Here is a 16,823-nt window from a genome sequence, read left to right on the forward strand (position 1 = left end):
TGCTGGCTCCTGTTCCCTGCCTAAGCATTAAAATCTAGGCATTTTATAATACTAGAGAAAGAAACAGAGAAATGGATCCCATATTTTTACATTCACTAAAAAAAGTTTTTTTGGCTACATCACACAGCATATGGGATCTTAGTTCCGTGAAAGTGAAGTTGCTCGGTCCTATCTGACTCTTTGTGACCCCATGGACTGTAGCCTACAGGCTCCTCCAGGCAAGAATACAGGAGTGGGTTACCATTTCCTTCTCCAGATCTTAGTTCCATGACCAGGGCTCAAACCCACATCCCCAGCAGTGGAAGCGCAGAGCCTTAACCACTGGACCATCAGGGAAGTCCCCTACATTCACTAAAATTTTTGCTGTGGAGCCACTGCGTCCATATAGCCCCAGTGTGAATCCGATTAAGGATGATCAAGGCTTCCTGAGAATCTGCCCTGTGATGAATCAAGGCATCGCCAGTCAACCAACGAATCCTGGGCAAAGCAAATGAAACTGACTACAGAAATATTTATAGAAAGTCTCTGTGCACACAGGGTAGCTAGGAGCTTTTCTGCTTGTTACACGAATGGTACAGAATCGTATTGCAGCAGAAAATTAAGGAACGGTTCATGAATCATAAACAGGAATTAATTACATTAGGGAAAATTACATTTCCAAAGTTAAGCATTCTTACGGTTGTTTCCTTAGGGACTGTATTTCTGGTCTAATTATTATGTTCCTTCTTTCAGATCATTTTATAAATTCACATATTTTTATTTTCTGTAAGATGAACCTAGTGTGTTATGGAGGCTAGAAAGTAAATAAAGTCTGCACGTGAATCCCCTCAAAAAAGTACTTGGTGTAAAAGCTGCATTTGCCAGACTTGCTGACAACTAGGGGTTACGCCATGTGACATACTTCAGCCAGTGACATTTCTGAGCTGGGCTTCAGGAAGGCTCTTTAACAGGCAGAGAGACTTGGCTGGTGGGTCTTTTGCCCTTTTCTCTTTCTCTTCTTGACCTTCTAAGATGCAGTTATGGTGCTGGGAGGGAGCAGACATCTTGTGACCTAGGAAACAAAGCAACACTAACCCCCAACTGCTTCATGGTGGGTCCCTCAGTCTCATCCCCGCCACTGCAGCTGGCCCGGACAGACAGTGTATGATATTACTTATATGTGGAATCTAAAAAGATGATACCAATGAACTTGTTTGCAGAAGAAAACCAGATTCTCAGACATAGAAAACAAGTTTATGGTTAACAAAGGGGAAAGATGGGGGAGAGACAAATTAGGGGTTTGGAATTAGCAGATACAAACTGCTGCTAAGTCACTTCAGTTGTGTCCGACTCTGTGTGACCCCACAGACGGCAGTCCACCAGGCTCCCCCGTCCCTAGGATTCTCCAGGCAAGAACGCTGGAGTGGGTTGCCATTTCCTTCTCCAATGCATGAAAGTGAAAAGTGAAAGTGAAGTCGCTCAGTCGTGTCCGACCCTCAGCGACCCCATGGACTGCAGCCTTCCAGGCTCCTCCATCCATGGGATTTTCTAGGCAAGAGTACTGGAGTGGGGTGCCATTGCCTTCTCCGAGATACAAACTACTATATATAAAATAAATAAATAACAAGGGCTTACTGTAAAGCGCAGGGAACTAAATTCAGTATCTTGTAGGGCTTCCCTGACGGCTCAGTGGTAAAGAATCTGCCTGCCAATGCAGGAGACATGGGTTTGATCGTTGATCCAGGAAGATCCCACATGCTGCAGAACAACTAAGCCCGAGTGCCACAACTACTGAGCCTGTGCTCTAGAGCCCAGGGGTCCATGACTACTGAGCTCACATGGCGCGACTACTGAAGCCCGAGCGTGGAGAGCCCGTGCTCTGCAGCAAGAGAAGTCACCACGATGAGAAGCCCACGCATCGCAACCAGAGAGTAGCCCCCATTTGCTGCAACTAAAGTCCGTGCAGGAACAAAGACCCAGCACAGCCAGAAATAAGTACGTCAATAATTTTTTAAAAAATCTTGTAATAAAGTATAATGGAAAAGAATCTGAAAAAGAATACATATATAACTGAATCACTTTGCTGTACACCAGAAACTAATATAACGTTATAAACTAACTATACTTCAAGGAAAAAAAGGTAAATTGCGATCAATGTTAAGTACATCACCAAGTGCATAACCAGGTACACTGATCGGGTTTGGGGGATCAGGAAAACTTCCCTGAGGTGGTGATATTTGTGTTAAGGTCTAAAGAAACCACAGGAGTTAGTAACAGGAGACAGTGGATTAGAGAGGAGAGGCATTTCAGGTAATGCAAACATCAGACAAGTACCTTGTGGCAGGAAGCGGCATCAAAGTGTGAAGAAGTGGAAGAGCAGGCGGCCTGGACCCAGAGAACAAGGGGAAGGATGGGGAGATGAAGGGAGGGGTGAGGAAGGTGAGACAAGCACGGACGCCGAAGGCCATGGCTTTAAAGGCTTGGTCTTTCACGTCATAGGAAACCCTTAAAGAGTTTTTAGCAGGGGAAGTTGAGGCTCATGCTCAGAACTCTGTATTTTGGGATAACTTTTGATAAACCTAAAACTGCTCTTTAAAGAAGTCTGTTAAGGGCTTCCCTGGTGGTGCAGTGGTAAAGAATCCTCAAACCAATGCGGGAGACATGGGTTCAATCCCTGATCCAGGAAGATCCTCATATGCCTCAAAGTGACTAAGTCTGTGCACCACAACTATTGAACCTGTGCTCCAGGGCCCGGGGAACCACAATTACTGAAGCCTTCATGCCCTAGAGCCTGTGCTCTGCAACAAAAGAAGCCACAGGAAACCCAAGCACCGCAACTCCAGAGTAGCCCCCACTCACTGCAACTAGAGAAAAGCCCAGGCAGCAACGAAGACCTAGCACAGCCAAAAAAAATACAGTCTATTAAACTGCTTTAATTAAGGAGGAAAAAAATGCTAAGATTGCCATTTGCTTCTTCTCCCACCCATCCACTCTCCCAACTTTTCCACCTTACACTCCCCAGGAGGCTGATTCCTATGGACCACATCACCCAGGTGCCCTCACCCTCTGGCTTCCTACTGGGACCTGCCAGTGGAAGGCACCTGCTGATCAAGGGGAGAAGACCACCCTCCTCACTGAATCACCCTGGGTTGCTGTTCTCCTCCACCAATGTCCCTCTCACTATAACTGGGGCTACTCATTCCCCGTTCTGGTAATTCTTCCCTCTCTTTGCTCCTTCAAGCATATGGGCAACAGGGACTCCACGATTGCCCTTCCAAACTGCTCCACCTCCCCTGCCGGCATCCCACAATCCTTCCCACTCCTTTGGAAATGATCCCTTTATTAAACTCTCCTCCATTTGAGAATGTCATCTGTCTGCTCCCCTGACACAAATATAGAAACTAATTTCCCAGAATTTACTAAAGTCACTTTATTTAATTAAAAAGAGAAATGACTTGATTGCATGGCCTTGTTGAATACCAACTAGGAGAAGTAAGAGAAACATGTAGATGCGTTATAACAAAAGATAAGCACATCAAAGAAAACTCTTAAGAACTTTCCAAGTGAGAGCAAGTCATGTACATAGAAATAAGATTAAAATTGTTATCACAGCAGTGACAATGACATAGAGTATTTTTTACATGTATTTTAGACTATGGATATGATGTTAGACAAAAAGCACATTTGAGCGATTTTCTTATTCGAGTTCAAAATGGGTCATAAAACAGTGGAGACATCTCACAACATCAACAACGCAATTGGCTCAGGAACAACACAGTGGTGGTTCAAGAAGTATTGCAAAGGAGACCAGAACCTGGGAGACGAGCAGTGTCGTGGCCAGCCATCGGAACTTGACAGTGACCAATTAGAGCAATCATTGAAAGTTATCCTCTTACAACTACATGAGAAGTTGGCGAAGAACTTGACATTGACCATTCTATGGTCATTCTGCATTTGAAGCAAATTGGCAAAGTGGAAAAGCTCAATAAGTGCGTGCATCATGAGCTGAACAAAAATTGAAAAAATCGTCATTTAGAAGTGTCGTCTTCTCTTATTCTGTGCAACAACAATGAACCACTGCTCAATCAGATTGTGATTGAGCAATCTGCAACGAAAAGTGGATTTTACACAACTGGTGACGACCAGCTCAGTGGCTAGACTGAGAAGAAGCTACAAATCACTGCCCAAAGCTAAACTTGCACCAAAAGAAAAGGTCATGGTCACTGATGGTGGGCTGCTGCCTGTCTGATCCACTCTAGCTTTCTGAATCCCAGTGAAACCATTACATCTGAGAAGTATGCTCAACAGATCGATGAGATGCACCAAAAACTGCAACACATGCAGTCAGCATTGGCCAACAGAATGGCCCCAGTTCTTCTCCACGACAATGCCTGACCACACGTCGCACACACGTCGCACAACCAATGCTTCAAAAGTTGAACGAGTTGGGCTATGAAGTTTAGACTCATCCGTCATACTCACCTGACCCCTTGCCAACCAATTACCACTTCTTCAAGCATCTCGACAACTTTTTGCTGGTAAAACACTTCCACAACCAGCAGGAGGCAGAAAATGCTTTACAAGAGTTTGTCGAATCCCAAAGCACGGATTTTTACGCTACAGGAATAAATCACTTTATTTCTCGTTTGCAAAAATGTGTTGACTTTAATGGGTCCTATTTTGATTAATAAATATGTGTTTGAGTCTAGTTATAATAATTAAAAATTCAAGGTCTGAAATCACAATTACTTTGCAACCAACCTAATTAAGAAGAATCTTGAACCCGGTGCCCAGAGCCAGCCGTGGGGCACCACTAGGTGGCGCCACTGACACCCGCCAGGAAGTAGTCTCTTGGGGCAGGCACCCAAGGGTTCCCTGGAGGTCCCTCTGCAGAGGACGCTGGCTCCGCCGCGGGTGAGAAGAGCATCCTGGGAGCCACTATGGGGGTCGTGGGGTTGGGGGTTAGGCCAAAACTTACAATGGCTGTTGAAAAATAAAAGCCAAAATTGTCATTTAAAGTGACCCTAGATGGGTGTACACTTGCACCCAGCAGATGTCAATAAAGATCACCTCTGGAGGAGGGCACTTTCACCAAGGTCTCAAAGAATTCACATGGGATAGTTCCAAGTAAGATGAAATATAAATTTAAAAAATCATCGAACACAACAAAACGAGTGATCGTGAGCAAAAGAACTATAGAAACAATTAACTGCAGACTTAGACCTTTAAAGGCTGCTAATATTAGTATTATCTGACACTGTTCATAAATCAATATGTGTGAAGAAATAAGATATTGGAAGTATGATGAAACGAGAGAATGTAAAACTGACCAGGCAGGTTTGGGGGTGGGGGGAAGCACAAATAGAAACTCTTCAAATGTAAAATATAAGAATTGAAATAAAACTGAAATAATAATAGGCAAATTAAATACAGTGGGAGATAAAATTGTCAGAAGGCAGCCTGGATGCACAGAGAAGGAAAATACAAAGAAAAAAAAAGTCAAATATAAAGGACAAATATAAAATAAAAAGCTATGGTTTTTCTAGCAGTCACGTAGAGATGTTATAATTGGACCATAAAGAAGGTTGAGTGTCAAAGAATTGATGTTTTTGAATTGTGGTGCTGGAGAAGACTCTTGAGAGTCCCTTGGACAGTAAGGGGATCAAACCAGTCGATTCTAAAGGCAATCAACCCCGAATATTCACTGGAAGGACTGATGCTGAAGCTCCAAAATCTTGGAGCTTCCTGATGGGAAGAGCCAACTCACTGGAAAAGACCTTCACGGTGGGAAGGATTGAAGGCAGGATTGAGCCAGGGGCAACAGAGGATGAGATGGCTGGATAACATCACTGACTCAATGAGTCATGAGTTGGAGCAAATTCCGGGAGATAGTGAAGGACAGGGAAGCCTGGTGTGCTGCAGTCCATGGGATTGCAAGAGTCAGACACAACTTAGCAACTGAATAACAACAACAACAAGAGACAGAGTGAAAAAGTTCTGATGTGTCAAATAACACGACCTCAGAAATACGGACTTGAGAAACTGGGAAATAAACAGTATTTGATGAGAAAATAGATATTCTAGTATTGACTCAGGAAGCCAAATAAATTCCAAGCATAATAAATAAAAAAAGTCACAACCAGAAACATTCTAGTTTAACGGTAAAATACCAAAGACAAAGAGGAGATGTTAACAGTAGGCAAAATAAACCCAGTATCTACAGAAGCACCACAAACAGACAACTAACTTCTCACCGGAAAGTGCAAAATTATCTTCCAAGTGTTGAGAAAAAAAAACTATGTCAACCCTTAATTATGTACCCAAATAAGCTATTTTCAAGAACATTAGCAAAATAAAGATATTTCTAAACAAAATAAGAAACAACAGAAAGAAGTAAGCTCTGAGGTACAAAAGAGAATAGTGAGAAAGAAGAAGCAAGTTCAGTTCAGTTCAGTTCAGTCGCTCAGTCGTGTCCGACTCTTTGCGACCCCATGAATCGCAGCACGCCAGGCCTCCCTGTCCATCACCAACTCCCGGAGTTCACTCAGACTCACATCCATCGAGTCAGTGATGCCATCCAGCCATCTCATCCTCTGGCGTCCCCTTCTCCTCCGGCCCCCAATCCCTCTCAGCATCAGAGTCTTTTCCAATGAGTCAACTCTTCCCATGAGGTGGCCAAAGTATTGGAGTTTCAGCTTTAGCATCAGTCCTTCCAAAGAACACCCAGGACTGATCTCCTTTAGAATGCACTGGTTGGATCTCCTTGCAGTCCAAGGGACTCACAACAGTCTTCTCCAACACCACAGTTCAAAAGCATCAATTCTTCGGCACTCAACTTTCTTCACAGTCCAACTCTCACATCCATACATGATCACTGGAAAAACCATAGCCTTGACTAGACGGACCTTTGTTGGCAAATTAATGTCTCTGCTTTGGAATATGCTATCTAGGTTGGTCATAACTTTCTCTCCAAGGAGTAAGCGTCTTTTAATTTCATGGCTGCAATCACCATCTGCAGTGATTTTGGAGCCCCCAAAAATAAAGTCTGACACTGTTTCCACTGTTTCCCCATCTATTTCCCATAAAGTGATGGGACCGGATGCCATGATCCTCGTTTTCTGAATGTTGAGCTTTAAGCCAACTTTTTCACTCTCCTCTTTCACTTTCATCAAGAGGCTCTTTAGTTCCTCTTCACTTTCTGCCATGAGGGTGGTGTCATCTGCATATCTGAGGTTATTGATATTTCTCCCGGCAATCTTGATTCCAGCTTGTGTTTCTTCCAGCCCAGCATTTCTCATGATGTACTCTGCATGTAAGTTAGCATGCAGGTAAATCAAAAGTAATACTGAGCTTATAAAACAGTAACATGATATCTAGCTTGTGTGATTGAAAATACCAAGGTAGGAGTCCCAGGTCTAGTTAGGTGAGTAAACACACTCCACCCTGTCTCTCCCCCACTGATTACCGCTAAAGCCCTGGACAGAATACATGAATTATTGGAGGACTCTGAAAATCAGTTACAGGAGACTGGGAGAGAGAAATCAGAACTCATAGAAAGGTATGGCGGTGAGTTTATGGTTTGGTTTTGTTTTATCCTCCTGTGTCTCTCATCCCAGACTCAGAGCATCCTGAATCCCAGAACTGCACAGCAGACACAGGAAGAAAAACTCCAACAGAAACCCTCCTTTACTGATCAGAGGACTAGGACAGACAGACTAGAAGGAAAACCGTGGTTTTATTTGTAATCGCACCCCGCCCTGCCCTGGGGTAAGACCCAAAGAAGCACGCTCATGCAGTAGGGGCGACCCAGTCACAGAGCAGCCGTGGCCACTGAGAAAAACTAGGAGAAGGAAAGGTGTTAGCTCTTCTCTAAATTTTTGGTAGAATTCAGCTGTGAAGCCATCTGGTCCTGGGCTTTTGTTTGCTGGAAGATTTCTGATTACAATTTCAATTTCCGTGCTTACGATGGGTCTGTTAAGATTTTCTATTTCTTCCTGGTTCAGTTTTGGAAAGTTGTACTTTTCTAAGAATTTGTCCATTTCTTCCAAGTTGTCCATTTTATTGGCATATAGTTGCTGATAGTAGTCTCTTATGATCCTTTGTATTTCTGTGTTGTCTGTTGTGATCTCTCCATTTTCATTTCTAGTTTTGTTGATTTGATTCTTCTCCCTTTGTTTCTTGATGAGTCTGGCTAATGGTTTGTCAATTTTATTTATCCTTTCAAAGAACCAGCTTTTGGCTTTGTTGATTTTTGCTATGGTCTCTTTTGTTTCTTTTGCATTTATTTCTGCCCTAATTTTTAAGATTTCTTTCCTTCTACTAACCCTGGGGTTCTTCATTTCTTCCTTTTCTAGTTGCTTTAGGTGTAGAGTTAGGTTATTTATTTGACTTTTTTCTTGTTTCTTGAGGTAAGCCTGTATTGCTATGAACTTTCCCCTTAGGACTGCTTTTACAGTGTCCCACAGGTTTGGGGTTGTTGTGTTTTCATTTTCATTCATTTCTATGCATATTTTGATTTCTTTTTTGATTTCTTCTGTGATTTGTTGGTTATTCAGCAGCGTGTTGTTCAGCCTCCATATGTTGGAATTTTGAATAGTTTTTCTCCTGTAATTGACATCTAATCTTACTGCATGGTGGTCAGAAAAGATGCTTGGAATTATTTCAATTTTTTTGAATTTACCAAGGCTAGATTTATGGCCCAGGATGTGATCTATCCTGGAGAAGGTTCCGTGTGCACTTGAGAAAAATGTGAAATTCATTGTTTTGGGGGTGAAATGTCCTATAGATATCAATTAGGTCTAACTGGTCTACTGTATCATTTAAAGTTTGTGTTTCCTTGTTAATTTTCTGTTTAGTTGATCTATCCATAGGTGTGAGTGGGGTATTAAAGTCTCCCACTATTATTGTGTTATTGTTAATTTCCCCTTTCATACTTGTTAGCATTTGCCTTACATATTGTGGTGCTTCTATGTTGGGTGTATATATAATTGTTGTATCTTCTTCTTGGATTGATCCTTTGATCATTATGTAGTGACCATCTTTGTCTCTTTTCACAGCCTTTGTTTTAAAGTCTATTTCATCTGATATGAGTATTGCTACTCCTGCTTTTTTTTGGTCTCTATTTGCATGGAATATCTTTTTCCAGCCCTTCACTTTCAGTCTGTATGTGTCCCTTGTTTCAAGGTGGGTCTCTTGTAGACAACATATATGGGGGTCTTCTTTTTGTATCCACTCAGCCAGTCTTTGTCTTTGGTTGGGGCATTCAACCCATTTACATTTAAGGTAATTATTGATAAGTATGAACCCATTGCCATTTATTTTGTTCTTTTGGGTTCAAGTTTATACATCCTTTCTGTGTTTCCTGTCTAGAGAAGATCCTTTAGCATTTGTTGGAGAGCTGGTTTGGTGGTGCTAAATTCTCTCAGCTTTTGCTTGTCTGTAAAATTTTGGTTTCTCCTTCATATTTGAATGAGATCCTTGCTGGGTACAGTAATTTGGGCTGTAGGATTTTCACTTTCATCACTTTAAGTATGTCCTGCCATTCCCTTCTGGTCTGAAGAGTTTCTATTGAAAGATCAACTGTTATCCTTATGGGAATCCCCTTGTGTGTTATTTGTTGTTTTTCTCTTGCAGCTTTTAATATTTGTTCTTTGTGTTTGATCTTTGTTAATTTGATTAATATGTGTCTTGGGGTGTTTTGCCTTGGGCTTATCCTGTTTGGGACTCTCTGGGTTTCTTGGACTTGGGTGACTGTTCCTTCCCCGTTTTAGGAAGTTTTCAACTATTATCTCCTCAAGTATTTTCTCATGGTGTTTCTTTTTATCTTCTTCTTCTGGGACTCCTATGATTCGAATGCTGGGGCGTTTAACATTGTCCCAGAGGTTGTCCTCATTTCTTTTAATTCTTTTTTCCTCTCTGCTTCATTTATTTCTACTATTTTATCTTCTACCTCACTTATCCTATCTTCTGCCTCTGTTATTCTACTGTTGGTTCCCTCCAGAGTGTGTTTGATCTCATTTAATGCATTATTCATTATATATTGACTTTTTTATTTATTCTAGGTCCTTGTTAAACATTTCTTGCATCTGCTCAATCCTTGTCTCCAGGCTATTTATCTGTAACTCCATTTTGTTTTCAAGGTTTTGGATCATTTTCACTATCATTATTTGGAATTCTTTATCAGGTAGATTCCCTATCTCTTCCTCTTTGGTTTGGTTTGGTGGGCATTTATCCTGTTCCTTTACCTGCTGAGTGTTTCTCTGCCTTTTCATCTTGTTTATATTGCCGTGTTTGGGGTGGCCTTTCCGTATTCTTGCAGTTTGTGGTTCCTCTTTATTGTGGAGGTTCCTCGCTGTGGGTGGGGTTGGATGGGTGGCTTCTCAAGATTTCCTGGTTACGGAAGCTTGTGTCAGTGTTCTGGTGAGTGGAACTGGATTTCTTCTCTCTGGAGTGCAATGAAGTGTCCAGTAGTGAGTTTTGAGATGTCAGTGGGTTTGGTGTGACTTTGGGCAGCCTGTATATTGAAGCTCAGGGCTATGTTCCTGCTCAAACTCTTCCAGAAAATCCAGAGGAAGGTAAACTTCCAAACTCATTCTATGAGGCCACCATTACCCTAATACCAAAACCAGACAAAGATGCCACAAAAAAAGAAAACTACAGGCCAATATCACTGATGAACATAGATGCAAAAATCCTTAACAAAATTCTAGCAAACAGAATCCAACAACATATTAAAAAGATCATATATCATGGCCAAGTGGGCCTTATCCCAGGGATGCAGGATTTTTCAATATCCATAAATCAATCAATGTAATACATCACATTAACAAATTGAAAGATAAAAACCATATGATTATCTCAATAGATGCAGAGAAAGCCTTTGACAAAATTCAACATCCATTTATGATAAAAACCCTCCAGAAAGCAGGAATAGAAGGAACATACCTCAACATAATAAAAGCTATATATGACAAACCCACAGCAAACATTATCCTTAAAGGTGAAAAATGGAAAGCATTTCCTCTAAAGTCAGGAACAAGACAAGGGTGCTCACTCTCACCATTACTATTCAACATAGTTTTGGAAGTTTTGGCCACAGCAATCAGAGCAGAAAAAGAAATAAAAGGAATCCAAATTGGAAAAGAAGAAATAAAACTCTCACTGTTTGCAGATGACATGACCCTCTACATAGAAAACCCTAAAGACTCCACCAGAAAATTACTAGAACTAATCAATGAATATAGTAAAGTTGCGGGATATAAAATTAACACACATAAATCCCTTGCATTCCTATACACTAACAATGAGAAAACAGAAAGAGAAATTAAGGAAACAATTCCATTCACCATTGCAATGAAAAGAATAAAATACTTAGGAATATATCTACCTAAAGAAACAAAAGACCTATATATAGAAAACTATAAAACACTGGTGAAAGAAATCAAAGAGGACACAAATAGATGGAGAAATATACCATGTTCATGGATTGGAAGAATCAATATCGTGAAAATAAATATAGTACCCAAAACAATCTATAGATTTAATGCAATCCCTATCAAGCTACCATTGGTATTTTTCATAGAACAAATAATTTCATAATTTGTATGAAAATACAAAAAACCTCAAATAGCCAAAGCAATCTTGAGAAAGAAGACTGGAACTGGAGGAATCAACCTGCCTGACTTCAGGCTCTACTACAAAGCCACAGTCATCAAGACAGTATGGTACTGGCACAAAGACAAAAATATATAGATCAAGGAACAAAATCAAAAGCCCAGAGACAAATCCACGCACCTATGGACAACTTATCTTTGACAAAGGAGGCAAGAATATACAAAGGAAAAAAGACAATCTCTTTAACAAGTGGTGCTGGGAAAACTGGTCAACCACTTGTAAAAGAATGAAACTAGAACACTTTATAACACCATACACAAAAATAAACTCAAAAGGGATTAAAGATCTAAATGTAAGACCAGAAACTATAAAACTCCTAGAGGAAAACATAGGCAAAACACTCTCTGACATAAACCACAGCAGGATCTTCTATGATCCACCTCCCAGAGTACTGGAAATAAAAGCAAAAATAAACAAATGGGACCTAATTAAACTTAAAAGCTTTTGCACAACAAAGGAAACTATAAGCAAGGTGAAAAGACAACCTTTAGAATGGGAGAAAATAATAGCAAATGAAGCAACTGACAAAGAATTAATCTCAAAAATATACAAGCAACTCCTGCAGCTCAATTCCAGAAAAATAAATGACCCAATCAAAAAATGGGCCAAAGAACTAAAAAGACATTTCTCCAAAGAAGACATACAGATGGCTAACAAACACATGAAAAGATGCTCAACATCACTCATTATCAGAGAAATGCAAATCAAAACCACAATGAGGTACCATTTCATGCCAGGCAGAATGGCTGCTATCCAAAAGTCTACAAGCAATAAATGCTGGAGAGGGTGTGGAGAAAAGGGAACCCTCTTACACTGTTGGTGGGAATGCAAACTAGTACAGCCACTATGGAGAACAGTGTGGAGATTCCTTTAAAAACTGGAAATAGAACTGCCATATGACCCAGCAATCCCACTACTGGGCATACACACTGAGGAAACTAGAATTGAAAGAGACACATGTACCCCAATGTTCATCACAGCACTGTTTATAATAGCCAGGACATGGAAGCAACCTAGATGTCCATCAGCAGATGAATGGATAAGAAAGCTGTGGTACATATACACAATGAACTATTACTCAGCCATTAAAAAGAATGCATTTGAATCAGTTCTAATGAGGTGGATGAAACTGGAGCCTATTATACAGAGTATTATACACAAAAGTAAGCCAGAAAGAAAAACACCAATACAATATACTAATGCACATATATGGAATTTAGAAAGATGGTAATGATAACCCTATATGCGAGACAGCAAAAGAGACACAGATGTATAGAACAGTCTTTTGGACTCTGTGGGAGAGGGCGAGGGTGGGATGATTTGGGAGAATGGCATTGAAACATATATATTATCATATGTGAAACGAATTGCCAGTCCAGGTTCGATGCATGAGACAGGGTGCTCAGGACTGGTGCACTGGGATGACCCAGAGGGATGGGATGGGGAGGGAGGTGGGAAAGGGGTTCAGGATGGGGAACACATGTACACCCATGGTGGATTCATGTCAATGTATGGCAAAACCACTACAATATTGTATAGTAATTAGCCTCTAATTAAAATAAATAAATTTATATTTTTTATAAAAAGAAAAACTAGGAGAGAGAGAGAAAAAAAAAAAACCAACTCTTCTCCCTGACCACAGAAACTAAGAAAAGGAGACCTTGTGGTTGAAAGAGCCTGGGAGGAACTCCCTTGCTTTTCTCACTCCCCTCCCTCTCACTGTTGCCCTAAAAGGCAGATGAAGTCACAGAAAGTGCATGTAAGAAGTGATGAGGAAGCTAAAACCTGGGCTTTCTATCTCTAAGAGGAAGAAGGTTGAAAGAGGAATTCCATCAGCTGCATATGGAGTCCCAAGTTCTCACCCAAGATAAACATTAATGGAACTGATCCTAAAGAACATACTAAAGGCTTTGAGAACTAAACTGTGATGTAGACCCCCACCCCAGTCCCAGGGTGGCTCGTGGGCAGTGGAGGGGCAAGGGGTGAAGGAGAGGAAGGGGGTGGGTGCACACACAGGACAAACTCCACAGCCAAGTATTTGAAAATGGAAATGGCTTTGGAACAACAGCCCACAGCAGGCATGTTGGGACTCTGGGCTGAAGACTCAGGGCAACTCATTGCCTAAACAGAAATCAACAGTCTCTGAAAGGTTGTAACAGGACCCAGCGCCTCATAGAACAAGAGTTACAATGTCCAGGATATAAAGCAAAATTACTGGAGGTACAAATAAAGAGAAAAATCTCAACAACCCACAAGGCACACCCACCTCGATGATACAGATGTTGGAATTGTAGACAAAGACTTTAACACAGTGATGACAACCTTGCTCTACAAAATAAAGGTGAACAGTCTTGAAATGAATAGAAAGACAGACATTCTCAGCAGAAAATAAAATCTGTAAGAGCCAAATGAAAACATTCAAGCTGACAAACCTGATCTTGCTGGAACAAAAAGCTAACTTGAGGAGTCCAGTAAGAGAATGGATATAACGGAGGAAAGAGTCAGTAAACTTAAAAATAGATCAAAAGAAACGATCCAACCTGAACAACCAGGAAAAATTAGATTTATAAAAATGAACAGAGCCTATAGACCCAGGGGACAATATAGAAAGATCTAACACATGTGTCACTGGAATTCTGGAAACGGAGGAGAAAGGGATCGATGCAGAAGAAAACACTTGAACAAACAATACAAACTTCTCAAATGCTTGAAAGAGATCAATTTACAGATGATCTTTTTAAATTTAAAGAGATCAATTTAAAGCTTGGTGAACTCCAGAGAGGACAAACTCAAAGAAAACCATATCCAGACACATCATAATCAAACCAGAGAAAACTAAAGATAGAGAAATCTTGCCAGAGAATCACAAAGCACCACACAAGGGGGACGGTGATTCAAATGCCCGCAGATTTCTCATCAGAAACCACGGAGGACAGAAGACAGCAGAACTGCACGTTCAAAGTGCTGAATGACGAGCGCTATCAACCTAGACTCTACCTCCAGCGAAAACATCTTTCAGTAATGAAGATGAAATAGGTGTTCTCAAATAGAGAAAAATTGAGCGGACTCATGGCCAGCAAACCTGCTCGAAAAGAGATGCTACAGGAAGTTCTTCACAGGGAAGAGAAATGAAATCAGAGGAAAACTTGGAACTTCAGGGATCCAGGACCAGCGACAAAAATGGTAATTATCCAGGTGAATAGAAGAGGTGGTTTTCTCCTCTTAAGTTCTTTAAAATATATATGAGTATTGAAAGCAAAATTACAACATTGTTGGTGGGATTTTCCGTGATTATAGATATAATACACATGATAATTACCACATAAAGTGAATGGTAAAGAAAACTCTTTGGTTGTGAGGTGTCTTCGTGTCACTTGAAATGGTAAAATAATTGTAATTTTAACTAAACTGAAAAATTAAGTACACATATTATCATCCTAGAGCAACCACTAAAAACTACACAAGTTTTCTTGGATAAATGGTGCTGGGAGAGCTGGATATCTACATGCAAAAGAAGGAAGTTTCTGTCGGGCGTAATGGAAAACTCGTAAGGAGGTAGTGGTGATGGTTGTACAACATTGTGAGTGTGAGAATGCCACTGAGTTGTACACTAAAAAAGGGTTAAAATGTAAAATTTTATGTTGTGTATATTTTACCACAAGTATTAAAACTTACTAATGTAGTACACCAACACCATAGAACTATACACTGTTCATGAGGCTAATTTTTTTTTTTAATGGGACCAAAAAATCTTAACTACATATACTGGGAAACGAAGAGTTGTTTTCTTCTCATTTTTTATTCACCAAGTCATGTCTGACTCTTTTGAGACCCCATGAACTGTAGCCTGCCAGGCTCCTCTGTCCATGTGATTTTCCAGGCAAGAATACTGGAGTGGGGTGCCCTTTCCTCTCCCAGTGGATCTTCCTGATCCAGGGATCAAACCTGTGTCTCTTGCACCTGCCTTGGTAGGTGGATTCTCTACTGCTGAGCCACCAGGGAAGCCAGGAAATGAAGAGACACACTCTTAAATAACTCTGGGATTAAAAAGAAATTAAAAGGGTAATAACAAACCTCTCAGGAAGCAGTAAGAAGGACAACATGTCACCAAGACCTTGACCACAATGAGCGTGTATGCAGAGGAAACTATCCTGGGTTAAAGGCATTTGTGATCAAAGAAGAAAGATGAGGGAATTCCCTGGCAGTCTATTGGTTAAGACTCTGCTTCCAGTGCATGGGGCTCAGGTTCGATCCCTGGACAGGGAACTAAGATCCCACATTTGGTGTGTCGAGGCCAAAAAATAAAAAAGGAGAAAGATGAAATAAGTAAAGGATGAGAATACATTGGGCTCTAGGATGGTAATATGTACTTAACTTTTCAGTTTACTTAAAATTACTATTTTACTATTTTAAGTGACGTGTAGACACCTCACAACCATAGAGTTTTATTTACCGTTCACTTTTTGTGGTAATTATCATATGTATTAAATCTATAATCATGGAAAATTCCACCAACAATATTATAATTTTGCTTTCAATAGTCATAAAGTGTGGGGATTTGGCAGAGACTCTCACGTGTTCCTTAAGGTCTAGCTCCCTTTCCTGCCAGACACACAGGAGTGTGGACCTCGAGGTACACGCTTTCATGGGCTTTAAAAAAATCTTGTCTTGGACACACCACATGGCAGGTGGCATCTTGGTTCCTCAACCAGGGATCACACTTGCACCCCCTGCAGGGCAAGCGGGGACTCTTAACCACAGAGCAGTCAGGGAAGACCATCATGTATATTTAATGGATAACATTTAACAGAATACTGAAGAGTTGAAAAAATATTGAAAAATTGAAAAGGTCTATTAAAACTCACATAATTTTAAGTTTAAAGTTTCTATTTATATCAAAACTAGAATTTATTATAATTTGACGCCCTGGCTTTAATGGAAGCAAATTCAGACTCTGTCATGAAGTTGGGGGTGTCCTGGCTGGAACCAGGTGGCTCTCTCAGATGAAGGCAGTTGAAAGAGAGCTGAAGAAAGGGATGCTTAGAGAAGAAGGGGTGGGCAGGGTGTTATTGTTTAGTTGTTAAGTTGTGTCCGACTCTTCTGCGACCCCATGGATGGTAGCCTGCCAGGCTCCTCTGTCCATGGGATTTCCCAGACAAGAATACTGGAGT

Source organism: Bos taurus, chromosome 25 (genome assembly GCF_002263795.3).
Source record: "Bos taurus isolate L1 Dominette 01449 registration number 42190680 breed Hereford chromosome 25, ARS-UCD2.0, whole genome shotgun sequence".
NCBI lineage: Eukaryota > Metazoa > Chordata > Mammalia > Artiodactyla > Bovidae > Bos > Bos taurus.